This window comes from Ochotona princeps, chromosome 18 (genome assembly GCF_030435755.1).
Source record: "Ochotona princeps isolate mOchPri1 chromosome 18, mOchPri1.hap1, whole genome shotgun sequence".
Taxonomy (NCBI): Eukaryota; Metazoa; Chordata; class Mammalia; order Lagomorpha; family Ochotonidae; genus Ochotona; species Ochotona princeps.
In genome coordinates, this window is record NC_080849.1 from 52,112,477 (window position 1) to 52,140,118 (window position 27,642).

Below are 27,642 nucleotides of genomic sequence, written 5' to 3' on the forward strand. Positions count from 1 at the left end.
TGTAGAACCAGGTGGGCTCTGCCAGTCACCTGACACCCCCAAGAGGCTGCTTGCCCACCTGCCACTACAGGGCAAGGTTGGCTTGCCCTGCCAGGCAGCCCAAAGACCACTGCTACACATTTAGCTAGTATCCCCTGTGCCCCCAGCCTGATATATGTGTACTCCATTTACAACCCTGCTCCCCTTAACCCCACCCCTCTTTCCTAGCTTGCCTGTAAGCCACTCCAGGATTAGGTGGGCTCAACTTGTACTCCATGCACATCTAACCCTCCCTCACCATTGTCCCCTACTGCTGATCTAGGGCCAGGCCTGTTCTGACAGCACTTTACAGCCCTGAGCATGCACTCTGCTCCAGGGCCATATCTCCCAAGCCACCTAGGCCAGTGCACCCCTCAGCCCTAGCTGGCAGGCCGCTCAGCCCCACGTGCTGCTTGGTTGGTATCCACATGTGCCCCCAGTATACACATCATGCATTTCAGTCATTGGGTCATGGCAGTAGGGCCGGAGCCCAAGGCACCCACTGGCCGCTATCTCAGGGACAAGCTAGACAAGCAGGTGCACTGTGAGCCCTTCTCTTCCTGCCATCTGGTTCATGGCCAAGTCATTCTGGCCAGTGTTCCTGCTCCCGAAGCACTGTAGTCCTCCATTTCAGGGCCAGACTGAATTGCAGGGAGGAGAGGAAAAAGAAGGGCAGCCAGTGATCCCACTCCCTCAGCAGGCAGTGTGCTATCCAGCCGCTCCAAGGTAGGCCCCTTCTGCCAGTGACCCTGCAGCCCCAGCCTGCACGCCTTGAGTCCCCTGCCCCACAACATGACCTCTTTGCCACCTCACCAGACCCTCCAGTGTCATCTCCCACCCCCTAGCCTGCCTAGAATCTCCTCCAGGGCTCAGCCCCACAACACTCATTTCTAGCCTACCCGCACCCATAGCCTTCCCACTGCTGCAGGTCAAAGCAGGCTAGTGTGGTAGGGAAATTAACATGAAACATTGCAACAACCTATTTCCTGTCTTGTGAAAAAATGTTCCCAAGTTCCCAGCCTACCTGTAAGCCACTCCAGGACCAGGCTGGCTTAGCTGGTGCCCAGTCCTCTGCTCTAGGGCCAGACCTGTTGCGTTGGTGCTCCACCAGCCTCAGCACCCACTATATCTGCTCCAGGATTGGGGGCACAGCCAGGGTCCCTGCACCTGTAGTCCTCTAGCCACCTTGCCTGCTGCTCCAGGACCAGGAAGCCTTGGCCAGTGACATGGTGTCTGCATCAGGCTGCTCACCTGCCTGCAGCTTCAGAGCCAGGTCTGTTTGCCCTGCACCCACCATGCATCTCTCACATCCCTACCGCACCCGCTTTCCAGGGCCATGTTGGGGACTGGGTTCTTCCAGTGGTAGATCCTGCTTCCATCTACCCCCTGCTCCTCCCACCGGGTCAGGGACTGGAGTATTCCAGGGTTCCTGCTGTTTCCCTCCCTCTCCTCCCCTTCCCCTCTACTATAACCCCTGAACATCAGTGCTATAGTTTAAAAAGTGGGTCGAGCTTCCCTGTGTGTAGTGTCCTTTGTTTTTGTTCTGTGGCCCTTGTCTTTTCTGTCTCTGCATGGCTGGATGTGGAGACTCGTCACCCTTACTCTGTTGGTGCTTGCAAGATGGACTCCTGGTGCCATTTCCTGTGTGACTTCATCCCACAGCCTGCTGTGACCCAGCACAGGGTTTGACCCTGGACCACCTCAGGCCATGCTGGTGGGCACCTGCACTTTTGTGGAGGTCACAGTACAGGGAACAAGGGACCCTCCGCTGAAGGCATGGCAGGTTGATTAATTTGAAAGGCATGGTAACAGAGGGAAAGAGATCTTCCATCAGCTGGTTTTACTCCCTGGTTGACCAAGACAGTTGTGGTTAGGCTAGGCTAAAGCTAGGAACAAGGTTTTTCATCCAGGTCTCCTACATGGGTGCAGGGACATTTCTCAGGAGCATTATCAGAGTTGGAATGGGAAGTGGAGCAGCCAGGACTCAAACCAGTGCTCTGATGTGGGATGGCAGTGTTGGAGGCATCAGCTTGAACCAGGGCAGCAGAATTCCAGCACAATTTCTGAGAGGAGGGAAAATGAGTGATATTTTCTTTAATCACATGTCAAGTCTTGATAATCTGAAAAGAAGTGGTTTTTTTTTTTTTCCTTTTTTCAGTGTAAGGGATGAGAGCTGCTGGTGTAAAATTTTCTAGTCTGTATCTGGGTGGCAGATGGAGCTGAGCTCTCCCCCAATGCATTCAGGCCACTCTCTGACTCTAACTCATAGTGGACCATTCCCTTGTGTGCTTCCTCAAATCATTTTCATTTATCTTCAAGATTACTGTTTAGTACCCAGCATGGTAGCCTAGTGGCTAAAGTACTTGTATGTGCCATGATTCCATATGGGTGTCAGTTTATGCTTTGGGTGCTGGATTTCACATCCAGTTCCCCGCTTATGGCCTTGGGAAGCAGTCAAGGATGGCACAAAGCCTTGTAATGTTGAACCCACATGGAGACCAGGAAGCAGTTTCTGGCTGCTGACTTTGGATCAGCTCAGCTTTGGCCATTGCAGCTGCCGGAGGAGTGGAAGATTCTTTTCTCTCTCTCTAGCCCTCTTTCTCTCTCTCTTCCTCTCTGAATATCTCACTTGCCACTGAAAATTGGCTCTTGGCTTCAGATCAGATCTGCTCCAGGCATTGTGGTCAATTATGGAGTGAACCAGCAGACAGAAGACCTTATTCTCTGTCTCTCCTCCTCTCTCTATATCTGGGAAAAAGATCTTCTGTCCCCTGGTTCCCTCTCCAAGTGACCTCAATGAAAAAGAAAAGCCAGGAAACTTTTTTTTCTACTCCCTTGTTGGTGCAGTGTCCAAGGCTTTGGTTCCTCCTCTTTTGCTTTCCAAGGCCATGAGAAGAATCTGGCAGGCAGGTGGAGCAGCCAGGAATCAAACTGGCACTCCTATGGGATCCCAACTCATGCAAGGTGTGCAGCTGGCCCTGGGTCAAACCCTGTGCTGGGAAATGGCACCAGGAGTCCATCTTGCAAGCACCACCAGAGTAAAAGTGATGAGTCTCCGCATCCAGCCACACACACGGACAGCAAATGCAGGGGTCATTGAGGAAAATCAGAGGAAACTACCCACAGGCAACCTGTACTCATCTCTGGAAGACCATAACCCAGACCGCTGGTTTGTGGGGAACAGGGCAGGGCAGGGGATGGAGGGAAGTAACATGGGCCCTGTGGAAGACTCCAGCCCCTGATCCCAGAGTTAGTCCCTTACCTCGATCTGGAGTAGCAGTTGTGGTGGAAGTGGGAGATGCATGGTGGGTGCAGGGCGAACAAAGCTGGCTCTGGGGTGGCAGGCAGGTGAGTCCCCTGAAGATGGCACTGTGTCATTTGCCAAGACTGCCTGGTCCTGGAGTACCAAGCTGGACAGTGGCCGGCTACATGTGAGGGCACCATAGCCATGTCTTCAGGTTGGGGTGAATGTCGTGGGCGCTCAGGGCTTGTGAAGCACCCACAGAACAGGTGTGGCCCTAGAGCAGCAAGCTGGGATTCAGCTAAGTCATGCTGGCCCTGGAGTGGCTTTCAGGCTTGCTGGGAATGTGGAGTGCAGTGGCATAGAATGTTTATTGATGTTAGTGATGTGGCCTGGCCCTGGAGTGGGCATCTGGCATGGGCACTGCTCAAACTGCCTTGACTCTGTAACAGCAGACACCGCCACAGGCTGGGCAGGCTAGAGTCTTAGAGTTGCCAGTGCAGCCAGCCTGTGCTTATTGGAATAGGCAGGGTGGGAGTTCTAGATTTGTGACTGGCAGAGGGAAAGCAGCAGGTGGGCCAGTGGTCTGCTTGGTGTGCTGTGTGTGTGTGTTGTTAACTGACTCTGTCTGGCCCTGGGACAGCTGCTGTGAGGCACATGCCAGATATTGAGGCTCTGGCGATGCAGCAGATGGCATTGAGTGCTGGGTTGGCAGTGGTGGTAAGGGACATGGATGGTTGAGCACATCTGTACCTGGAGTGGCTGGCTAGTGCTCCTGGGTGTAGGGTTGCCATCCAATTTGGCCTGGTTCTGCAACAGCCAGCAGACCAGCAGGGCAGTTGTGCTGGGTGTTTGGGGATGCTGGGAGGGCCTGTATGGCCCTGAAGCAGGTGGTGGAGGAGGGGGACCGGGGGCATGGGGATGTTGGCCTGTCCCTGGAGTAGACTCGTGGGGGGTTGGTGCTAGAGGCACTGGCAGGAGTGCTAGAGGCACAGTGGGAGCAGGAAAAGCAGGATGGTGGGCAGGCATGCTTAATGAAAGGAGAGGCTGGCCTAGCCTGCCTGGCCCTGGAGCAAGCAGAGGGCGGTTGCGGACATGAAGGCGCTGGAGTAGTGTGTGAGGAGTCAGACTGGATCTCTGGTCCCTGGTAAAATTATCCTTTAAACTGTGAGAACAGGGTCTTCCCCTATTTCCATGTCCTTCCTGTTCCCTTTCTCTGGGGAGGGAACACAGGGATAGAATCAGCGTATTAATCATCCCTCACAGCTGTTATATCAAACGCAGTGGGATGTAACTCACACTAACCTTGGCTCTGGGTCACTGTCAAAGGAACTGCACTTCAGCTTTCAGCTTATCTCCAGGATGGTGTTGTGGGGTGCAAAGAAGATCAGGCCAGACATGTCTCAGGTTTATTAAGGAGTCTTTGTTAACCAAGTTCGGTGATAACAGGGCCCACTATAAATTAACAATTGCCAAGGCCATGTGACAATCATGGCTGAACGGAAATCCTGAGAGGCAGAAATGTTCATTACCCTGAAGTCTGTCTGTTAATCAGAAGACCTATGTTCCAGCTTCCCCAGCAATATAAGTTATCCTAAGAGACATACAGTGAACAGCCTGGACAGACTTACAAGGCTGCAGAGCTTCCCATTTCCCTGCCTTCTCTGCCCACATTCCATTACAGCTAGGCCTCATCTCTCCTGGATCTCTGGAAAGTAGACAAGTTAGTAATACAATGCATCTTGGAATTAACATCTTCACTGTCATGCTCAAAGAGTGAAAAGAAAATGAGGAATACAGACATACAGGGGCCATGCACAGGGGCTACCTGTCCTCAGAGATTGTCTGCAGGAATCAAGAGAGCAAGCAGGTTCTGGGGCGGCCAAGAGTCAGAGTGTTGGAGCAATGGAAGCACTTGACCAAGAGAGTGAGCCACAGCTGTTCAGGAGCCCTTATTGGGGTTTGTGAGGGGAGTGGTTACACAGCAATGCAATACCGCCCCCTCTCAGGTTCCAGGTGATGATAGATGAGTGTCCCAGGGGGGCAGAAGGGAAAGCCTAGATGGAGTGGGGGCTGTGTCTTTCAAGCTGGTGACCCTGAACTGGCTGTCTACCCTAGCCACAAGAAAGAAGCCACAAGTCTGACCCTCTTTTTTCTGGGCAAGGTGGTAGACATTGCTGCCCATTGCGAATAAGTTTCATTCTCTGTGCCATTGGGGTGACTCATGTGAAACCCTCCCCTCGACGGTGCATAAAAGACACCATTTCCACCATTTTCTTTTGGGCTTTTCTCCTTTGGAGCCCCGTCCTGCCACTAGTGCTGCAATTATTTTTCTTCCTGTTATGAAATAAATCCTGCTTTGCAAGCTAGAGATGTCTGTATGAAAACTGTGTCATGTGAGAAAAAAAAAACAAGGTTGTTGCTGCAGTGTTATGCTTCAAATGCCTTGCAACTCTAGCCCACCTTGCCCTGGGGCAGCAGGAAGTCCTCATGGGCAGACAGGCTAGAGTTGAATGTTGGGGCTGCCTTTCAGGCTCTGGATGTGCGACACACCACTTGATGGATAATTAAGGTGACAGGGTGAGCATATTGTGGGGTGGAGGACTCAAGGCATGCAGGGTGGCCAGCAGAAGGGACCCAGCGCTGAGGGAGCAGGCTCACTGACTGAGCCTGACTGGCTCTCAGCAACAGGTGGTGGACAGTGTGACAGTGTGCTTAGGCTAGAGGTGCACTGGCGCTGGCTCACCATGGCTGGCCCTGGATGGGCAAGTGTGGCAATGGAGGGAGCGTGTTAGAGGTGCAGCCTTCCCCCAGCACAATTCAGCCCTGAAGTGGACGACTACAGTGCTGTGGGAGCAGGGACACTGGCCAGGACAACTTGGCTCTGAAGTAGATGGTGGGAGGACAGCGGGTGTAGAGTGCATCGGCCCTGGAAAAGCTGCCAGTGGGTGCCTTTGGTCTTTGGCTTGTTGTTGTGACCTTTGTCCCTGGAGCACACAGTGTGCATGCCCAGCATGCATGGGGGTACTAGCTAAGCCCTCTTGGCCCAGGAGTGGACAGTGAGCCGGGTGGGGTCACTGTTCAAGCACACATGGCCCTGGAGCGCCTGGCAGGCGGGTTGCAGCTGATGGGGTCTGGCTTCAGCCTGGTTTTGCAGTGGCAATCAGGGCAGCATGGTCCTGGAAGAGAGAGTGGGTGGTGGGCAGTCTGTGGACTCACAGGGTGTGGTCTGAGTGAGCAGCTGGCACAGTGGTAGGACTGGGGGTACGTGGCATGCTTTCTGTTAGGGCGCAGGCAAAAGCCCAGAGAAGGGTCGCAGGGTGTGTGATGCTAGCTGAGCCTGGCTAACCCTGGAGCAAACAGTGGGTGGGGCTGTGAGGCCTGCAAGCTAAAGGTGCTGTGCAGGATGCACTGGCCTAGATGGCTTGAATGATGTGACCCTAAAGTGCATGGAGTGCTTGCTGGGTCCCGTGAAGCAACCTCTGAATAGGCCTAGCCCTAGAACCTCAGGAGGGGGCTGTGAAAGAGGAAGGCCTAGATGGGTGTGAGCTGAGTCCACCTGAACCTTGAGTGACTTGCAGACAAGCCAGGAAGACGGGGCTGGAGGATTGGTTGTTGGCGAAATGGACAGCACAGACTGGGGTTTCAGAGGATGCTGGCTGAATCAGCAGGTCCTTTCAGCAGTGGTGTATGAGCTGCCTGTGCAGGGTGAGTTCCTGGAGCAGCAGGTGGGTGAGCAGCCTGCTGAAGGTGCTGGGTGGCTGGCAGTGCCTACTTGGTTCTGCTGCAGGAAGCAGAGAAGCCTGCTCTGTGTGTGTGTGTGTGTGTGTGTGTTTGTGTTTGGTGGGTGATGGTGGATTGCAGGCAGAATTTGCCTGATCTTGGAGCAGCGGAAATAGTGAGTGGGAGGGCCAGATGCATGGGGATCGTTGACCTAGTCCTTGAAGCTCTGGAGCACTCAGCAGACAGGCTAGGGGAGTGTGGGCTCCATCTACGCTGGCCTGACCCTGGAGTGCCATCCTGATGGGTGCTAGAGGTGCAGGGTGAGCAGGCAGTGCTGACTGATTCTGTTTGCCTTCAAAGCCACCTGTGGAGCAGAGGGCCAGGAGGACTGGAAGTTAGGGGTCTCCTTCCAAGTAGGCCTGTTCCTGCAGCAGGGGACAGGGCAGGAGTGCTAGAAGGAAGTGAAGGTGGGTGGGCGGGTCTGGCCCTGGAATGCAGGGAGAGTGTCATGCAGGAGGGCTGGGAGAGACTGGCTCCACCCTGGAGCAGGGGGCATAGTGATGGGAACCCCTGGGGCCAGTGGCCAGCCCAGCATACCCGACCCAGGGAGAGGCTGTGTGAGTGAACAGGATCGTCACCCAGCTCGCCTGGCACTAGAGCTGTGACCAGGCAGACATGCTACAGGTTCATAGGGGAAGGGGGAAAAGAGGCTCATGGCCAAGGCCACTGGGCCCTGAAGTGACAGGCATGTCCACCAGGTTCACCTCTTCCTCTGGGATGGGGGGCTGTGACCAAGCCAACCTGGCCCTAGAGCAGCATGTGGGGTGTCAGGGTAGGCTGAGAAGCGGTGCTAGGGACTTTGGCAAAACTGTCCTGGCCCAGGACAGGTGCAGCAGCGGCTGTGAGCACTTGGGGTGCTGGCCATGACCACCTGGCCGTGGTGCAGATGGCTTGTGGGAGGAGGGGTCATTGTAGAGACTCACTGTGGGCCAGCACAGCCCAGCTATCCCTAGAAGGGCTGACATGCAGGTTAGGGTCACTGGGGACCTAGGCACAAACACTTTTATCCTGGAATGGCACTCAGGGACAGCAACCTAGAGGTGAGCCGCTCAGCTGCTGAGCAAGCCTGCACATGAAGTGACTGGCATGGTCACTGGGGGTTGAAGTCACTGGCACCTTCCAGGAGAAATCAGCTACCAGGACAGTGGCACTGGCAGAGATAGCCTTGCACCAAAAAGAGGCAGAGGCTGTGGTGAAAATCATTCACTTGACTGCTGCTTATTTTTTTTAATATTTATTTATTTTTATGACAAAGATATACAGAGAGGAGGAGAGACAGACAGGAAGATCTTCCATCCGATGATTCACTCCCCAAGTGACTGCAGTGGCTGATGCCGCATCGATCCGAAGCCAGGAACCAGGAACCTCCTCTGGGTCTCCCACATGGGTGCAGGGACCCAAAGGCTTTTTGCCGTCCTCGACTGCTTTCTCAGGCCACAGCATGGAGATGGATGGGAAGTGGAGAGGCTGGGATTAGAACCAGTGCTCATAGGAGATCCCGGCACATTCAAGGTGAGGACTTTAGCCACTAGGCCACGCTGCCAAGCCCGACTGCTGCTTATAATTACATTTAGGATGTAACTTATTACATCCAGAACAGGATGTCCAAACTTCTAATTTCATCAGTGTCAGGGATCTCCTGGATTCCCCTCCTCCCAGCCCCTGACCTTTCACTTGACTGGCCATCATTGGGCCACTGCCTTGCTTGTTCAGCATCAATGGTAAGATGTGGGCAGGACAGCTTCTGGTCTGGCGACCCAGCTGGGTGCTGACTGATTCCACAGCAGTGCTGTGAGCTAATTCTGGGTTCTGTCAGAGCCACAGGCATACTTCTCGGTTGGAGTTGAGAATTAGCCCATTCAGTCAGCACTGAGAACAACACAATTGTGTTTCTGATTGGTTTATTGGGCTTTATATACAGACTCATCATACTTGTCTAAAAGTGTACCTGTCAATAAACCTTTCAAAATTTACATTGAATTGGTGTATATATATATATATTTTTTTAAAAAAAGATTTATTCATTTTATTACAGCCAGATATACACAGAGGAGGAGAGACAGAGAGGAGGATCTTCCGTCCAATGATTCACTCCCCAAGTTAGCCGCAACGGCTGGTGCGCGCCGATCCAAAGCCAGGAACCTGGAACCTCTTGCGGGTCTCCCACGCGGATGCAGTGTCCCAATACATTGGGTCGTCCTCAACTGCCTTCCCAGGCCACAAGCAGGGAGCTGGATGGCAAGTGGAGCTGCCGAGATTAGAACTGGCGCCCATATGGGATCCCGGGGCATTCAAGGCGAGGACTTTAGCCGCTAGGCCACGCTGTCAGGCCCGAATAGGTGTATATATTACCTCAGCCTTTTGAAGTTAATTTAAATGCATATTTTATACATGTACACATTTTTGTTTCACATGATTTCAACATCACAGAGATTTATACATGCTTCAAAGTGCATTATAAAAAGATTATTTTTTTAAAAAAGATTTATTTGCTTCCTATTAGAGAGTTGGATTTCAGAGATAATAAGAAACATTGATGAACGTCTTCCATCTGCTGGTTCACTGCCCAGTGGCAGCCTCCACTGGAGCTGAGATGATCCAAAGCTAGGAGCCAGGAGTCTTCACCAGGTTTCCTATGTGAGTGCATGGTCCCAAGGCCTTGGGCCATCCTCTACTGCTTTCCCAGGCCACAAGCAGGAAGGTTGAAGCGAAGTGAAGCAGCTGGGACATGAACTGACACCCATATGGGATCCCAGCATGTGCAAGGAAAGGACATTTGCACTTGGCTTTCACAACTTACCTAATCTAATTTTACAAGTGCTAATTCCAAGGGCCTGGCAGCATGGCCTAGTGGCTAAAGTCCTCACTTGAATGTGCCGGGATCCCATATGAACACCGGTTCTAATCCCTGCAGCTCCACTTTCCATCCCGTTCCCTGCTGTGGCCTGGCAAAGCAGTTGAGGACAGCAAAAAGCCTTTGGGACCCTGCACCCATGTGGGAGACCCGGAGGAGGTTCCTGGTTCCTGGCTTCAGATCGACGCAGCATCAGCCATTGCAGTCACTTGGGGAGTGAATCATCGGATGGAAGATCTTCCTGTCTGTCTCTCCTCCTCTCTGTATATCTTTGTCATAAAAATAAACAAATCTTTAAAAAAAAAACAAGTGCTAATTCCAATATTTATCTTGTTACAGAAGTTAAATAAAGTGCCAGAATTTTAAGCTTATGAATTTCTGAATGCCTGTCAAGAATGCCTTGAAGGCATAAATTATCTGATTGTGACAGAATCTGTTTACATAAAAGGTACAGATTAGATTCTCCTCCTGTCTCTGTATCTTAGCAATAAAAATAAATCAATGTTTTACAAGAAAGCAAAGAATTGTATTTAATCACAAACAAACATTGTTCATAGGTCACAAGAGGCTAGTTATTCTTATGTTTTAATTTAGACAATATTTATCTCAAATAAAAAATGTTTAAAGACTTATTTAAATATACAGAGAGGAGGAAACACAGAGATTTGTCTGATGATTCACTCCTCAAGTGACCGCAATGGTTGGACTGCACCATTCCGAAGCTAGGTGCCTGGAACTTCTTCCACGTCTCCCACGTAGGTGCATGGTCCCAAGGCTTTGGGCCATCCTCAACTGCATTCACAGGCCACAAGCAGGGAGCTGGATGGGAAGCAGGACTTTCAAGATTAGAACTAGTGCCCATATGGGGTTCTATTACATTTTAGGTGAAAAGTTTAGCTGCTAGACCAATATGCCAGGGCCTAAATCAAAATTGAAGGTGTAGAAATCTCTGGTTGAATATTCATTGCTTTTGGAGGGCTCTGCTCTAGCAAGTTACTGAACAAGCTTTCAAAGTCACATTTTGATATGTTTGCCAGTAGATGTTACTTAGCTTTTCCTGTACCCCATCCCTCTGGATTAGGGGCGGGTGTGGGTGAAGTATACAAAAGGGAAAGGAAAATGCTTAAATCTTGGAAAAACTGCAGTTTGAAGCAGAGGAAGAGGGAGGAGGAGGGGGAGAAGTGGTTGTGGCCGCTCAGATTCTCAGTGAGGAAAGCTAGCTAGGGAACTTCAGACAGAGGAGGGTGAAGGAAGGAGTGAGATGTGGGAAGTAGGTGGAGCACAGTGTGACTTAGAGAGATGGGAGAGGGTGGAGGGAAATATTGATTATTGATCAGATTGTATAATATTGCTTTACAGCCAGCTGGCTTATGCTGTAGGCACAAGGAATATCCAAGTGGCTGCAGCAGCCAGAGCTGAGCTTATCCTAGCCCAGGAGCCATGAACTTCTTCCAGGTTTTCCATGCTGGTAAGAGTTCCAAGGCTTTGGACCATCCTCCACTGTTTTTTCAGGTCACAAGCAGGGAGCTGGATGGGAAGTGGGGAAACCAGAGCTGGAACCATTGCTGAAATGGGATCTTTGCTAGTGTAAGGCAAGGACTTCTAGCCACTAGGCTACTGTGCCAGGCACAAATGATAGATTTCTTTAATGACAAACTGCAAGGATGAGCACAGGTCACATTCATGTGAGGTGTTAAAACTGCAGAAAACCTGTAGTCCCAGGAACAGGGTCAGAGATATACACATCTAGGCCCAGCTACAGGCATATAGGGTTCAAGACATGAGGAGGCAGACAAAGCTTGGATAAGTTTCTAAAACACAGGAAGAAACACAGAACATGTCACGTAAACCAGCACAGTAGGTGGGGATCCATTTAGAGTCTCAAGTTTGTGTTGTATTTAGTGAAAACCAGCCATTGTGGCAATCCATTAACAAAATTATCAAAAATTAGGGGTCTGGCATGATGGCTCAGTTGCTAAATCCTCTGCTTGCATATGTGCTGGGATCCCGTAATGGTGCCTGTTCGTACCCAGCAGCTCCACTTCCCACCTAGCTCCCTGCTTGTGGCCTAGGAAAGCAGTCGAGGATGGTACCAAGCCTTGGGACCCCGCACACACATGGAGTACCTGGATGAGGCTCCTGGATTCTCATCAACTCAGTTCTGGCTGTTGTGTCCACTTGTGAAGGGAACAAGCAGATTCATGCCTTTGCTCTCTGTCTCTCCTTCTCTATGTAAATATGTCTTTCCACTAAATAACTAAATATCAAAATAAATTATTGGAAGTCATTAAGAAAGAAATGCTACGTAAATAATCAATTTCTGGAATATAAACACAATTCTTCATAAAACTTGTAAGCATTCACAAGATTATGAGAGGATTTTCTGAAATACTAAGGAGTAAGATGTATTTAAATAGGTGCCAGGGTAATAGCCTAAAGGCCTAAGTCCTTACCTTGTATGTGCCAGGATTGCATTTGGACACCAGTTCTAATCCCAGCAGCCCTATTTCCCATGCAGTTCCCAGCTTGTGGACTGGAAGAGCAGTTGAGGACAGCCAAAAGCTTTGGAACCCTGTACACCTATGGGAGACCTGCAGGAGCCCCAACACTGGCCATTGTGGCCACTTATGGAGTGAATCAGCAGATGGATGATTGTCCTCTGTCACGCCTCCTTTCTGTATATCTGATTTTCCAACAAAAATTTTTAAAACATCACTAAAACAAATGTTTTAAAACAGAAACCAAAAGCCATAAGTTGTGGAAACTAAGTTACAAAAATACATAACATAACATAACATAACATAACATAACATAATATAACATAACAATATAACTTAACATATCATAATGTAACATAGGAAATATATTATGAATTACATATGCCAGTGCCAGTTTGTTTTTTTGCTTGATTGAATCAGGACAAGCCCTCTTCTCGCTTTGTCTCTTATACATTGTCGTGAATGTGAAATCAGGAAATAAAACACAGAAAGGAAATTGTAGCAGAATGGTCATGTTTTAAGACACAAAACTATCAATGTACACTAGTGGGCCTTTTATGGAAAACCAAACTTAAACTGATGAGAGAATCAAGCAAGATTTTCAGACCGAAGATCAATATATACCATCAAGTTACTATGTACTAATAAGAAACAGAAAAGGAATACTGTGAAAACAGAAAATATTGACCAGGAAATAAACAACAGAGAAATGAGACTGAAAAAATTACTTTATGTCATATTTTCAAATGTTCTTCAGTTACACATTTTTTAAATTAAAATTTACCTATTTTCATTGCAAGTTAAGATATACGGAGTGGAAGAGAGACAGAGAGAAAGATGTTCTGTCCTTTGATTCACTCCCGAAGTGATCACATGAGCGGGAGCTGGGCTGATCCAAAGCCAGAATCCAGGAAATTCCTCCAGATCCCAAGGCTTTGGGCTGTGCTCAACTGCTTTCCCATGGCACAAGCAGGGAGCAGCATGGGCAGACAGCAGCGCTGTTGGGATTAAAACCGGTACCTATATGAGATACTGGTGCGTTCAAGGCAAGGACTTTAGCCAGTAGGGCACCTCGCTGGGCCCAGATCTGCATTTTAAAAAGTCAAATCAACTAATGGGTAAAAAAGCCATTGTAAAGAAGAAAAGTCTCAGAATCTATTGAACATTCAGTGAGGTTCGCTTGTAGATTCCTGGGATCTGTTTCTGGATTTTCAGACTTGAACCTGAAGCAGGGAGGGAAGGAGAGGCCAGGAGGTGGACTGATGTGAGAGGCGACAGCGGCCCCTGCTGTTGGAAGGCTCAAGCTGCAAGAGAGGAGGCCACTCCCAGCCTGAGGTGAAGCTCCGCCCTTCCCTCCAGAATCCTGAGTGCCCTTTATGATTGTGATTCTGATTGGCTGCACTTTATGACGTCATGAGTAGTGGGCAGCGGTCCAAACAGGCGCTCCCAGGAAGCCCTGTGGCAGCAGGCTGGAGGTTGTTGTGGGTGCCGCCATAGCCACGTTGCTGGTTGTGCTGGTGGAGAGGCACAGGTGGCTGAGCCAGTGCTGCCCTGTGAGCACCCTCCCCGCAGAAGCCTCTGCAGGACCCCCGACTCGTCAGAAGCTGGGAAGGGTGAGTGTGTGAGAGCATCTCCTGAGGCCCCGGGGCGGGCGGGCGGGGGCCAGCAGGGGGCCCTTGGGGTCCTCACTCTGCAGCACTGACCTTGAACACTAGGCCTCCCAGTTGAACCCATTGTGCAGTGAGGAGGGGAGAGTGCCCGGGACAGTTCGACCTTCATGTTGGGTATGCTTTCCTTTTTTTTATGTGAAGGTATGCTTTGACTTGAGCCACAGCGTCTGGAGCCCCCAGCTGAGTGCTCAGTGAAGCTCCTCCTAAGGGTCTGGGGCAGTTTTCTTGTTGCTGACACCAGAGCAGCACAGACTCCAGCAGTTAGAACAAACAGCCTTGTTTCCCTGCGAGTTGTGCTGCAAGGTTGAGGGGCAGCATGTGGTGCTGGCGTTGTGCTTGGCAGAGGCCTGGGGTGGCACAGCGACCTTGTAGACAAGCCCAGGGAGTGCATGGGGACTCACGCAAAGAGGCTTTGTAAGAAACCCCGAGCAATAAACCCTTAAGGTGCCAGTTCCCTGAACTACCTTAACCTGATGGCCTCTGATATGCTGCCACCTGTCCCCTCTTCTCAAGTTCTCATAATTTGGTTAGATGAATTTTAGAGGAGGATGAGCCAGAGCACATTAAGGCTGGGAATAAACCCCTAAATGTCCAGATCTTCCTCCTGATTGCCAAGTGCTGACATCTGCCCTGGGAATCTACAACAGTATGCGCCATTTCCTCCCAAGATAAAGTTCATTCAACTTTACTAATCTGTCCTTTTTTGTCCCCGCAAAATAAGTGTATGCTCTTTAAAAGAACTGTTTGCTATGAATAAAAGGCATTGGAGAAAAGCAATGAATGCCCACCTGACACAGCACAGGAAGGCATCCCTGCCCTGTGTGGGTGTGTGTAACAGTGGTTAAGATGACATTGGGACTCCTGTGTCTCCATCAGAACACCTGGGTTTCATTTCTGTGCAAATGCAGTGTGCAGCTACTGGCCAGGCTGGGAGGTAGAGACAGTGCCTTGGGGACCAGTGTGCAAAACCTGACTTATTTTTGGTGTTGTGGCTGTTGCAGGAATGTAGGAAGTGAGAGAGTAGATGAAAAGGTCTGCCCAGTAAACAAGAAAAAAACTAAATTAATCTTCCAAATTTAGTTCTTCTCCTTTTATCTAACTTAAGTGCATACATTTTATTAGAATGTCCAAACATACGATCCTTCATTGAAACATTTACAGGGTCCCCACTGCACTCTTTTGTTTTTCTGACTTCAGAACAATTGGTTTTTTATTGCATTTTTTTTTAATTTAAAAACTTGATTTGTTTTTATTAGAAAACCAGAAATACAGGCAGGAGAGACAGGGAAGAACATCTCCATCTGATGACTCACTCTCCAAGTGACCGGAACTGCCAGTGCTGTGCAGATCCGAAGCCAGGAGCACAATGCTTCCTTCAGGTGTCCCACAGGTGTGCAGGGTCCCACGGAGCTGAGACTTCCTCAACTGCCTTCCCTGGTCACAAACAGGGAATGGATGGAAAGTGGAGCTGCTGTGATTAGAACCGGGGCCCATATGGAATCCCGGCATGCTGCAGCCGAGGACTTTAGCTGCTGAGCCACTGCACCAGGCCCAAAAGTGTAACAGACTATCTCATCCTGTGGCTCACTCAGTCCCATTGAAAGACAGCAGTAGATTGGAGGTTGCTATTCAGAGTGGCAGCTGATGCCCTAAAACTGGAGGGCGTCTATAGTGGTCCATTTGTTTTATATAGATAGCCCCTCGAAGCATTAATATATTCTTTACCCATCCAGAGCTCCATTCCTTGGTGACATATTAATGTCATCTAAAGAAATGATTGATGCACTCTGCATTCTCTCAGCCTTGGCTACCTAGGGAGTAAAACCTTGGCAAAGGCCCAGGTAAATCCTAGGGTGGTGAGATTGGGATACACAGCAGTTTCATTTTGCAGCCACAAGTTGGTTTAGTCAGAGGATAATTTGTACCAACAAATGATTTTGGTGAAGGTGAAATTTTGGTGGCTTTGGTCTGTCCTCCACTGCCTTCCCGGTCCACAGGCAGGGAGTTGAATGGGATGTGGAATCACAGGAATTACAACCGGCATCTACTTGGGATCCTGGCCCATGCAAGGGGACGACTCTAACCAGTAGGATACTGTGCTGGGCATCCTAGGTAACTTCTTAAAAGGGACAAAAGACCCAAAAGAGCTAACACCTGCTATCCACTAACATTAACCTGGTCCTGTGTATAGAGATTGAGCCTTGACCCTGAGGCCTCTACTAATTGCAGATGATGAAATAATGGAATTGTGTTGTGACTAATTCTTGGTGGCAAATTGGTATTAAGCAAACATATTTGGTGTTAAAAAAAAAAATCACAGAGGCCACAGCGTTCACTTGATCTTAAATGTGTGGTTGCAGCAGAGAGTGAAGATGCTGGAGGAGACACTGCAGGCTGTGAGGAGTTCCCAGGTCCACACTGCCACATTTCTGGCTGCTTAGGATTCCCTCCATCAGTGCAGTGAGCCCCCTGTGCACTGTGTCCTCAGTGAGAGTGATCCCCAAGGCCTGGGAACATGGGGAAGCTGCTGAGTGTGGGTCTCCCTGTGAAGTGTAAGCAGGCTGCTTCCCAGAGCTCATTCTCTGTCATGTCCTGGTGCTTTGATTTCCAGTTTGCTCACTTAGGCAGGAATGCTGTGCCCTGATTGGCATGTCACATCTTTGTTCTCTTGCATGGGATCAGAGTTTATGCAATGGTCTCAGAGAAAGAAAACTAACTTCTTGACAACTTTAATTTCTGTGAAGTTTTCAGTGAGACTGTAAACAGTATAAACTGCATACTCATCTAGAAAAAAGCCTTTTTCAGTTCAGGCCTTGATCTCTTTGATCTTCCGTCCCCAGAGGTGACTACATCCTAGTACTGTCTGATGCTTGATGTTTGTGATGTCTTAAACTGTATTTTTCAGTAATGTGGTATCACAGTGAATCAAGCTGCCACCTGCATAGGGGTTCAAGATGTGGCTGCTTCCTTTGCAATTTTGCTCCTCATTACCAAGTCCGGGAAAGCAGTGTAACATGTCCCAAATGTTTGGTTTCCTGCCCCCCTGTGGGACACCCAGAAGAAGCTCTAATTTCCTTGCTTTGGTTTGGCCCATAGAGTGCTGCCAAACATGGAGTGAGCCAGAAAATGAATCTCCATCTCCCTCATTGAAATAAATAAATTAACCTTAAAAATGTTTTTCTTTTCTTTTTTAAAAATGTTTTTGTTTGTTTTATTTGTTCATTTTCAAGTTAGAGTTAAAAAGTAAAAGACAGAGATCTTCTACCCACTGGTTCACTCTGCAGGTGGCTAAAATAACCAGTGCTGCACCAAGCTGAGTCTGGAGCCTGCAGCTTCCTCCAAGGGTTGCATGTGGGTGATCAGGGCCCAGGCACTTGGATGATGTTCCACTGCTTTTCCCAGGAGATTAGCAGAGAGCTGGGCTGGAAGTGGAACAGCTGATTCCATATGGGATGCTGGTGTTGCAGTTGGCAGCTTTATACGTTATACCCCAATGCTGGCCTTTGCGTTAGGGGTTTAAAGAAGCTTTCTTTCTTTCTTTCTTTCTTTCTTTCTTCCTTCCTTCCTTCCTTCCTTCCTTCCTTCCTTTTTTTCTTTCAGAATTATTTATTTTCATTGCAAAGTCAGAGATATAGAGAGAAAAGACATAGAGGAAGATCTTCTGTCTGATGATGCACTGCCTTAGTGACCGCAATGGCCGGAGCCATGCCAATTCAAAGCAGGAGGCAGGAGGCTCTTCCAGGTCTGCCTTGTGTGTGCAGAGCCCCAAGGCTTTGGTCCACCCTTGAGTGCTTTCCCAGCATCCAAGAAAGGAGCTAGATCAGAAGCAGGGCTGCCGGGATGAGGTCTGGCACTCATATGTGACCCTGGCACATTCAAGGCGAGGACTGTTTGCTAGGTCACAGGGCTGAGCCGTGCTTTAGCGTTTGATACTGGTGATGACATTTTTCTTGCTTTTTATTTCTCATATGCTAATTATGTCAAGTGTTTTCCATATAGGTCAATATTCTTAGGTTGCAAACTGTGGGTAAATTCTGATGGTGTATGTAGTATTGTTAGGGTAGAAGGATTGGAGTCTAATATTTCTTCCATGAGCACTTATTTTGTGTTTCTCTAGGACTTGGTAGATTTTATTGTCTTCATATAGTGTTAACTGAGATCTCTGATCACATTGCTCAGTAGCTGTTCCCACTGGCTGGGCACTGATACTGAAGCATTAACTTGTCCTGATTACTGTAAGTCAGTGTGTACCTTCCCTAGTTGGTCTATGAGAATTCCCTTCAATAATGTGATGCTTTATTTAGAATCACTGGGAAGAAGCATGTGGTCCTCTAAATTGTGTGTGAAAAGTTGCATTATGCAGCCATGTCAATTGTTGTTTTTAGATTACTTTTCTTGGGCCTAGCGCTGTGGCCTAGTGGCCAAAGTCCTTGCCTTGAATACACCAGGATCCGATATGGGCGCAGGTTCTAATCCGGAAAGTCCTGTTCTGTCCAGCTTCCTGCTTGTGGCCTGGAAAAGCAGTTGAGGACAATCTGAAGCCTTGGACCCTGTACCTGTGTGGGAGACCTGGAGGAAGTTCCTGGCCCCTAGCTTTTGGTCAGCACAGTACTGGTCTTTGCGGTCCCTTGGGATTGAGTCATGGGACAGAAGATCTTCCTCTCTGTCTCTCCTCCTCTTTGTATATCTGACTTTGTAAAAAATAAATCTTTAAAAAACCTTTTTTATCTTATTTTAGAAATAATTTTTGTTCATTTATTTTATTTGTACTACTCATAGAGGCAAAGTGATCTATCATCTGGTTAACTCCTTAAAGTCCTGCAAGATTGTGACATGTTCAAGGCAAAAACAGGAGCCAGGAACTAAATCTGTGTCCATGATAGCAATTTCAATGACTCACATACTTGAGAAATTCCCTGCCTGCTTCCAAGGGAGTGTGTTAGCAGCAAGATGGAATTGGTTGTGGAGTGATAACACAAACAGGTATTCCAGTGTAGGGTGAGTGTCTCCAAAGCAGTTTCTCATCCACTCTACTAGATGTCCACATCTCCTGTTGTAGATTGCATTTTCTTTCCTTTATTAAGATACCAGGATGTGTGTCTCATTTTTTTTTTTTTTTTTTTTTTACAATCTTTACATGGTTAATTAGGGCACAAAGGTTCAAGGGCTACAGGAGAGCGGGTAAGACAATTATTTCCACATTCTCGGTTTTTTTTTTTTTTTAAGATTTATTTATTTTATTACAAAGTCAGATATACAGAGAGGAGAGACAGAGAGGAAGATCTTCTGTCGGATGATTCACTCCCCAAGTGAGCCAAAACAGTTGGTGCGCGCTGATCTGAAGCCGGGAACCTCTTCCGGGTCTCCCACATGGGTGTAGGGTCCCAAAACTTTGGGCCGTCCTCAACTGCTTTCCCAGGCCACAAGCAGGGAGCTGGATGGGAAGTGGAGCTGCCGGGATTAGAACCGGTGTTCATATGGAATCCTGGGGTATTCAGGCGAGGACTTTAGCCACTAGACCACGCCGCCGGGCCCTCTTTTTTTTTTTTCTTCTGTGTCTGGCTGGGGTAAAGGGGAAGATAAAGGGAGAAGTCCCATCCAGCCTCCCACCTATCCTAGGTCCCCAAAGTAGGGGACCTATCCTAGGTCCCCGATGTAGGGCATGCTCCGAGGGTTTTGATCAAGTGGTTTTGATACTTCAACACTTAGGAGTTGCTGCCAGTCTGACCATTCCAATCATAATGAAGTCGCTGCAGAATCCACGGATTGATGTAGTCCACCTTAGAGTCTTTGTTTGCCCAGTTTTTCACTGGCAACATATGGCTGGGGTAGTGGATTGATTTATTCTGTCCTCTGTTGTGGTGCCAGGTACCCTCTGCTGGTTCCGATAGACTGCCATATGCTCCATGTGTACCTGGTTATGCTCTCCAATGCTCCAATGCTCCATTCTGAGCCTCTGAGGAGGCTCGGCTCTGGTACTTGCACTTCATAGCAGACCATGGAACCTGCACTTCTCTTCTTGGGTATTGTTCTGCTGGACTAGTTTCTTGTGTGTCTTGCAAGTACAGGCCCCTGCACAGTCCATCACCCGAATCAGCTGTGGGGTCACTTCTGTTTCCAGTCCTGTCTTCCACTGAAACCAATGAATGTTGCAGTCCAGCCTGATGCTGCCCAGCACACACTTGGTCCTCACCTAAACCAGTGGGAGCTGCATCCTAGTTACAGCCAGCCACAATAACCCCTATCAGAACCATCCCCTACCCTAGTTCCCATGCTTGCCATTATGTGCAGCAGACTAGTTCAGTCTGTCCCATATCCCATTCAGCTCTCATACATGTCAAAGGGCATTGAAGCCTAGTTCACCCCAACCAGGTCCACTATTCAGCCCACACACATGCTCTTGGGTGCCATTCTGTTGAGCCACCCCTGCCCCAGTCCAGGATTTCATGCTTTCCATTGGGTGTGGTAACCCAAGAAGGAGGTGCCCACTTTTTCCTTATTAGGCCAATCCCACTCCCAGATCATGCACTTTCCAGATGGTTGTGTAGTTTAACTTAACAAATTAGCCACCTGTGCCAGCATCTGCTTTCTGATGCTTTTTTTTTTTTGAAGATTTATTTATTTTTATTACAAAGTCAGATATACAGAGAGGAGGAGAGACAGAGAGGGAGATCTTCTGTCCAATGATTCACTCCCCAAGTGAGCCGCAAAGGTCGATGCACTGATCCGAAGCTGGGAACCAGGAACCTCCTCTGGGTCTCCCACATGGGTGCAGCATCCCAAAGCATTGGGCCATCCTTGACTGCTTTCCCAGACCACAGCAGGGAGCTGGATGGGAAGTGCGGCTACAGGGATTAGACCTGGCGCCCCTATGGGGTCCTGGAACATTCAAGGCGAGGACTTAAGCTGCTAGACCCTGATGCCGGGCCCTTCTGATGCTTTTTAAAACCAATCCGACCCTCACCCATTCTGCTTTGTTTGCCTCAGTAGGGACAGTCAACCAATCCTGGCTCTTCTCTGCTCTGGCTCGCATGAAGCCCACAGGTGTTATAGCCCTACCTGGTCTGGTCTGTCCCCATCCCAATTCGTGCTGTCCAGTGGGTGAGATGTTCCAGCAGGGGGTCCTCCACATTCCTCCTACCAGCTTTACCCCCTCCCTCTCTGGTTCCACCTAGTGCTGTAGCCCAGTCTGGCATGGCCCACCTTATCTCAGCATTTGCTAGTGGGTGCTGTAATCTGCCTAGGCCAGCTCACCCCAAATTCCAGCTGGTGAGGGTTACAGTCAATCCCAGCCGAGCGTGTAACCTATCCCAGCTGTAATGTGTGATGGTATGTGTTGGTATGTGTTGCGACCATATCTGGCATGACCCACACTGTTGTGTTGCTCAGATTCATCAGTGGCTGATGTGAACTGGTTCAGCCTTGTCCACCCCTGACCTGTGCCAAATGTATGCCAGTGGGTATCTTTCCCTGCCCTGGTCTGGGGCTATTCCTTGTTGTGCTTCTTATGGGTAGCTGCAGGGTTTTGTGCTGACAGAGGTGTTGCCCAGATTGCTCCGTCAGAACCTTTTCCAATGCCAGATTTCACACATACTGGTTAGTCCAAGAGCCAGCCCTACTCAGGCCACCTCCTGTCCTAGCAGGAACATTGGTCTTCCCTAACTGGCCTTCAATCCATTTTGGTTCTTATTGTTGGATGTTTCAGCCCAGCCAAGGCTCATCCATATGCAAACACAGCTCACACATGGCTCAGTAGGGGCAGAGACCTAGCCTAGTCCAACCTATATCTACCCTGGTCCTCCAGAGCACCAGATGTGTGTTGGAGTCTAGCCCGGCTTGGTGTGTCCAGTCCCAGTCCACACTTGTGTCAAGGGAGACTGCAGCTATACCCAGACCAGAATGCAGCCCTTATTCCATCCCCTGCGCTCCTCAGTTGGGACCCCAGCCTAGCTAGGATGTCCCCTTAGCTCCTGACGCAGGCCTGTTTCCAGCCATAAATTGCACGTTTGTCAGTGGTTGCTTTGACTCAGCTTGGCACAGCCCCTCACCTGTCTTAGTCTTTGCCTTTGATGCTGTGGTCTAGCATCTCTGGCTCGTGCAGACCAGTAGGTATAAGAGCCTAGCTCGGGTCCGGGCGGCGTGGCCTAGTGGCTAAAGTCCTCACCTTGAAAGCCCCGGGATCCCATATGTGTGCCGGTTCTAATCCCGGCAGCTCCACTTCCCATCCAGCTCCCTCCTTCTGGCCTGGGAAAGCAGTCAAGCATGGCCCAAAGCTTTGGGACCCTGCACCTGCGTGGGAGACCTGGAAGAGGTTCCAGGTTCCCGGCTTCGGATCGGCACGCACTGGCCCATTGCGGCTCACTTGGGGAGTGAAACATCGGATGGTAGATCCTCCTCTCTGTCTTTCCTCCTCTCGGTATATCCAGCTTTCCAATAATAATAAAATCTTAAAAAAATAATAAATAAAGAGCCTAGCTTGGCATGACTTGGGCTCCATCATGGTTTATATTTTTGCTTGTGAACCAATGTTTGCTCAGACTTGCCTGGTCCATCCCATTCCTTTGCTGACCCACGCATTAGCCAGCCATTGGAACTTCTTTTGCCAGCTTGTCCGACCCTCAGGCCTAGACCCTGTGTTCACCAACAGTAGCTATGGACCCACCAGGGCAATTTCTAAGTTCCTCCACTTGACCCACTCCCAGACCCAGTTCTCATACATGCCAGTGGGTGTTAGGGCATTGTTGGGCATAGTCCATCCTTCCATTTGGACTTGTATGAGCTGGTGAACCTTGTAGCCTGGACCACCCCACACCCTATTTAGGATGCACATTTGAGTGCTGCTGCCTTTACCAGCCCACACTGTTGTTGATTCCTTTACCCATGAGTGATGGCAGGCCCTATGATCACACCTAGCTTAGTCCATCACTACCCTACTGTTAAACTAACCAGTGGGACTAGTATTTCCACAGGGTGTGGCCTACATGGGACTAGTATTTCCACAGGGTTTCGTCTACATGCTTCACAGAATCTATCCTGGAAATGGTTCTCTTATGTGCTGGTTAATGTTATGTCCCTGCCCAATGTGACCCATATCCTTATCCATCATTCTGTCAGGTACTAAGATCTGACCCTGCTAGACAACCACCCAGCCCCCAGGCTTAGCTTTTGCATGGACTGGTGTTCAGTGCTCAACATTGTTCAGTGATAACAAGTTCTATACAGAACTCAAAGGAGGCTGATATATCAGTCTGACCCATGAAGATCATTTGTTTCCTCTTCCCCAAACTACCAGGTCTCAGTACCCTCGCTTACCTTCAAAGGAAATGTTACTGTGTCATTGGCAGTGTTCAGGATTGAATTGCAACCCAGAAGTACAGTGGGCTGAACATGGAGTTACCTAGGCAGCAATTCCTAGTCCCACAACCGTAGAACTCACTGCCTGGGGGCCAGCAGGTTGTGGTTGTGAGGCTGGTGGAGGATTAGTACAGGCTCAGAGGAATTGTATATAAGCTATTATTTTGGGCCCTGTGCAATGGCCTAGCAGCTAGCATCCTCGGCTTGAATGTGCCAGGATCCCATACAGACGCAGGTTCTAATCCCAGCAGCTCACTTCCAATCCAACTCCCTGCTTGTGGCCTGGGGAAGCATTTGAGGAAGACCCAAAGCCTTGGGACCTAGCACCTGAGTGGGAATCCTGGAGGAAGTCCCTGGCTCCTGGCTTCAGGTCGGCATAACACCGGCCATTGTGGTCACTTGGAGAGTGAATCATTGATTGGAAGATCTTCCTGTCTATCTGTCTTCCTCTCTGTATATGTGACTTTGCAATAAAAATAAATAAAATCTTTTAAAAAGGTGGGGTTCTTTGACCCGCATATCAGATTCTCAAGGTACCTGATGGCTGCCCAGGGCACTGGAGACAGGGGGCTGGTCTGCTCCAGCCTGGCGTATTTCCCAGGCTTCAGCCTGGAACCAAGGTGCCACAGGAGCCAGTTATGGCACTAACCTGGCGGGATTCCAGCTGACCAGTGGCACACCTGAATGGACATTCCTTACATAGTTGGGGGCACGGACAGTCCCTTTCCCTGCCCATGTGTCTGGGGTGTTATAAAACTCCTCCGCCTGTATCTCAGTTGCCCTTTTTGCCTCCCTGCTCTTTCCCTTCTGCGTGAAGGGGGCCCAGGAGCGGATTTTCCAATAAAGTTTCTATTACAACTCTGAACAACTTGCTGATATTATTCCAGCAGCGGGCGGGTGGTCAGTAACAGTACCATTAAGGAAACAAACAAGCAAGCAAACAAAAAAAGAAGCTGTTATTTTAGAACTTCCCTTAAAGTCTCCAGTAGTGGTGGGTAGTGCTGTGCCAGTGCAAGAAGGGCCAACACAGAGCCTCATGGGCCACTTGGTGCTGTGCAGTCTGGATCTGTGTGATGTGCACATCTACAGCAGGGAAGAAATGCAAGTATCTGTTCTCCCATTCCATTCAAGTGCTTTGGAACAAAGTGTTTTCTTTCTGTCAAGCTTTCTGCTATATATCTCTATCTCTATCTATCTATCTATCTATCTATCTATCTATCTATATCGATATATCTATACAGGACTCAAAGGAGGCTGGTATATCTATATCTATCTATATCTATATCTATCTATATCTATCTATATCTTTATATATCTCTCTATATATAGATATAGATAAATATAGAGCAGAGAGAGTGATGGAACATGTGAAAGATTTGTTTTTGTTGGAATGTCAGATTACAGAGAGAGAGAAAGAAAAATCTTTCATCAACTGGTTCTCTTTCTCAAGTGGCAGCAACAGCCAGAGCTGAGCTGATCCAAGACCAGGAGCCAGGAGCACCTCCAGGGTCTCCCACCCAGCAGCTGTTCTCTTACCACCAAATGTACTGAACTTTACCTTATTGTTTGATCTCTTGGTCTTTGCTGTCTGGATGTTGTTTCAGAATAGCTATGTGTTTCTGTTGGGGGTCACTTGTCTGATGTGACCATTTTCTTCCCTTCAGTGATTAGAAAGTAGTATAAAATGGGATTAAAATGAAATTTTAATAGTGAAAGTTCATCTCACATTGCCACTTACTGATTATATACTGTGGGAAAATTGCTCATCTTACTTTACTTACTGCAAGCTTTATTTCAAGCCTGAAAACAGTCAGGGGTGTATATTTACGAACTGGCAGGAGGGAGGGCACAATGGCATGTCCATTTGGCAAGGCCAGAGTCTGACCACACAAAACCAGCTGAAACTTCTTTTTTTTTTTTTTTTTTAAAGATTTATTCATTTTATTACAGCCAGATATACACAGAGGAGGAGAGACAGAGAGGAAGATCTTCCGTCCGATGATTCACTCCCCAAGTGAGGCACAACGGGCCAGTGCGTGCCAATCCGATGCTGGGAACCTGGAACCTCTTCCGGGTCTCCCACGTGGGTGCAGGGTCCCAATGCATTGGGCCGTCCTCAACTGCTTTCCCAGGCCAGAAGGAGGGAGCTGGATGGGAAGTGGAGCTGCCGGGATCCCAGGGCTTTCAAGGTGAGGACTTTAGCCGCTAGGCCATGCCGCTGGGCCCAAGCTGAAACTTCTTAAGGTGCAACAAAAAATGTGGCCTTGATGATGCCCGCCGTATCCAAACATACTTTCGTTTCAGGAAAGACAACATCTGAGCCAATCTCTTGAGGGTTCTGCTTGATTATGAAAATCAGTGTTTACATTGAGAACATAATTAAGTTATTAACCTTCTTCATATTTTTACAATAGAAATTTCATTTACATTCTGAGTAGTTGAATTGGTAAAGCTCATTTCTCCATTTTGTAGGAGAGGGATTATATCGGCTTCTTTTCACTATAGCCAACTAGAAGGTTATTTGGCTTGTGAGGTACTGGCTGGGCTGGCATCTGTAATGGTAGCTAGATAAATGACCTACCATGTAACACTTGCTGGTACTGGACACACTCGTGGGCTTGGCCCTTGTTCTGGTACTGCATGATGCAGCGGATAAGCTGATCATTCTCCTCCAGGAGCCGCTGGGTGGTCTCCTGATTGATTTCAGCACTGCCCCACAGCCAGTCAGGAACGAAGGCCACTGACATGCCAGGGAGCCCAGCAGACACTCAGCAACTCATCCTTCTTAAATCTCAGTTTGTTACATACTTATCTGAGAGGAGGACAGAGATAATACAACAGAGTTCTTCCACCTGCTGACTCACTGCTCAAATGACTGGCATGCCAGAGCTGGCCAGAGCTGAAAGCCAGGAACTCAATCTGGATGTGTGAAGCCCAGCAGCAGCTAGCTTTTTGAACACTGGGTCTGCCTCCCCAGAGTGTGTAATAGCAACAAGCTAGATTCATAGCATGCAATAAAACCTAAGCACTCCAACATGGGATGTGGACTTCTTTATTGGTCTCTTATAGGAAAAAAAGTGGGCCCCAACTTGTATTTCTTCGGTGTAAAATAAGTAGTTTTGACCTCATGCAGTTCCTGTGAGTATTAAAAATGAAATAATTCACATAACAGCCCAAGGGTTTGGCACATGTACGAGGAGGAAACGTTAGATATGAGCAGGTGCAGCTGCAGGAATCACTGATGGCCAATTCTGTCCACTGTCCTTCATCACAGTCCCTGCTTCCATGTTGTATTTGGAGGTGCTGTCCTGTACATCGATTTCCCATGTGTTACACTCAGAACTCATCTCCAGGATTTTCCAATGTCTTATTGCCCAGCAGAGTGAACATACCTTTTTATTGTTAATTCACTTATTTATTGTAAATGAGTGAAGGAAGTAATTGAAGAGACTAGCAAAGGCTATCTTCCTGTCCTGAAGCACTAGCAATGTTTTTGGGGTGTAGGCAAGATCACTCCAATCACGCCTAGGGTGTTTTAAGGAGGCCTGGCCCTATAGCCACAGCAGGCACACTAGGAATATGGTGGGCACTGCCAGAGCTGGTGTGGCCTTTAAGCAACAAGCTTGGCAATGGGGCAGGCATGCTTAATGAAAGGGGAGGCTGTCCTAGCCTGCCTGCCCTGGAACAAGCAGAGGGCTGGTGTGTGCTTAAAAGCACTGGAGGAGTATGTGAGGAGTCAGACTGCGCAGTAGGCAGTTTGGATCCCCTGGTGCCTGGTAAAATTATCTTATGAACTGTAAGAACTGAGTTTTCCCCTATTTCCTTATCCTTCCTGGAGCAATTCTCCCTTGGGAGGGAGCAAAAGGATAGAATCAGCATATCAATCCCCATCTCTTAGAGCTGTTGCCAAATCAAAAACAGTGAGACAGGGCTCACCCTAGCTCCCCCAAATCTCAGCTCTAGTCCTTGTCAAAGGAGTTGCACTTGAGCATTCTGGTTCAGGTTGGTGTTGTGGGGTGCAAGCAAGACCACACCAGACTATCTAGGGTGTTTTAAGGAGTCTTTGTAAGCCAAGATTGGTGATTATGGGACCCACTTGAAATTAGCAAATCACAAGTCCATGTGACAATCCAGTCTGAAAGGAAACACCAAGAGGTTTTACCCTGAAACACCAAGAGGTATTACCCTGAAGCTCACCCATGAAACTGAAGACCTATGTTCCTG

The 27,642-nt window shown here is 48.7% G+C and overlaps 1 long non-coding RNA gene and 1 pseudogene across 1 annotated transcript in view; one reads left to right on the forward strand and one right to left on the reverse strand.

Moving 5' to 3' along the window:
* LOC131482502 (uncharacterized) overlaps nucleotides 1–13,731 on the forward strand; it is a 35,433-nt gene extending 21,702 nt beyond the window's left edge. Inside the window, exon 3 of the long non-coding RNA XR_009247052.1 lies at nucleotides 13,610–13,731. This is a non-coding gene — a long non-coding RNA (uncharacterized LOC131482502). The remainder of the gene's footprint in view (nucleotides 1–13,609) is intronic.
* Nucleotides 13,732–25,935: 12,204 nt separating this feature from the next.
* LOC101523660 (SS18-like protein 2) lies at nucleotides 25,936–26,203 on the reverse strand (annotated as a pseudogene).
* Nucleotides 26,204–27,642: the final 1,439 nt, after the last annotated feature.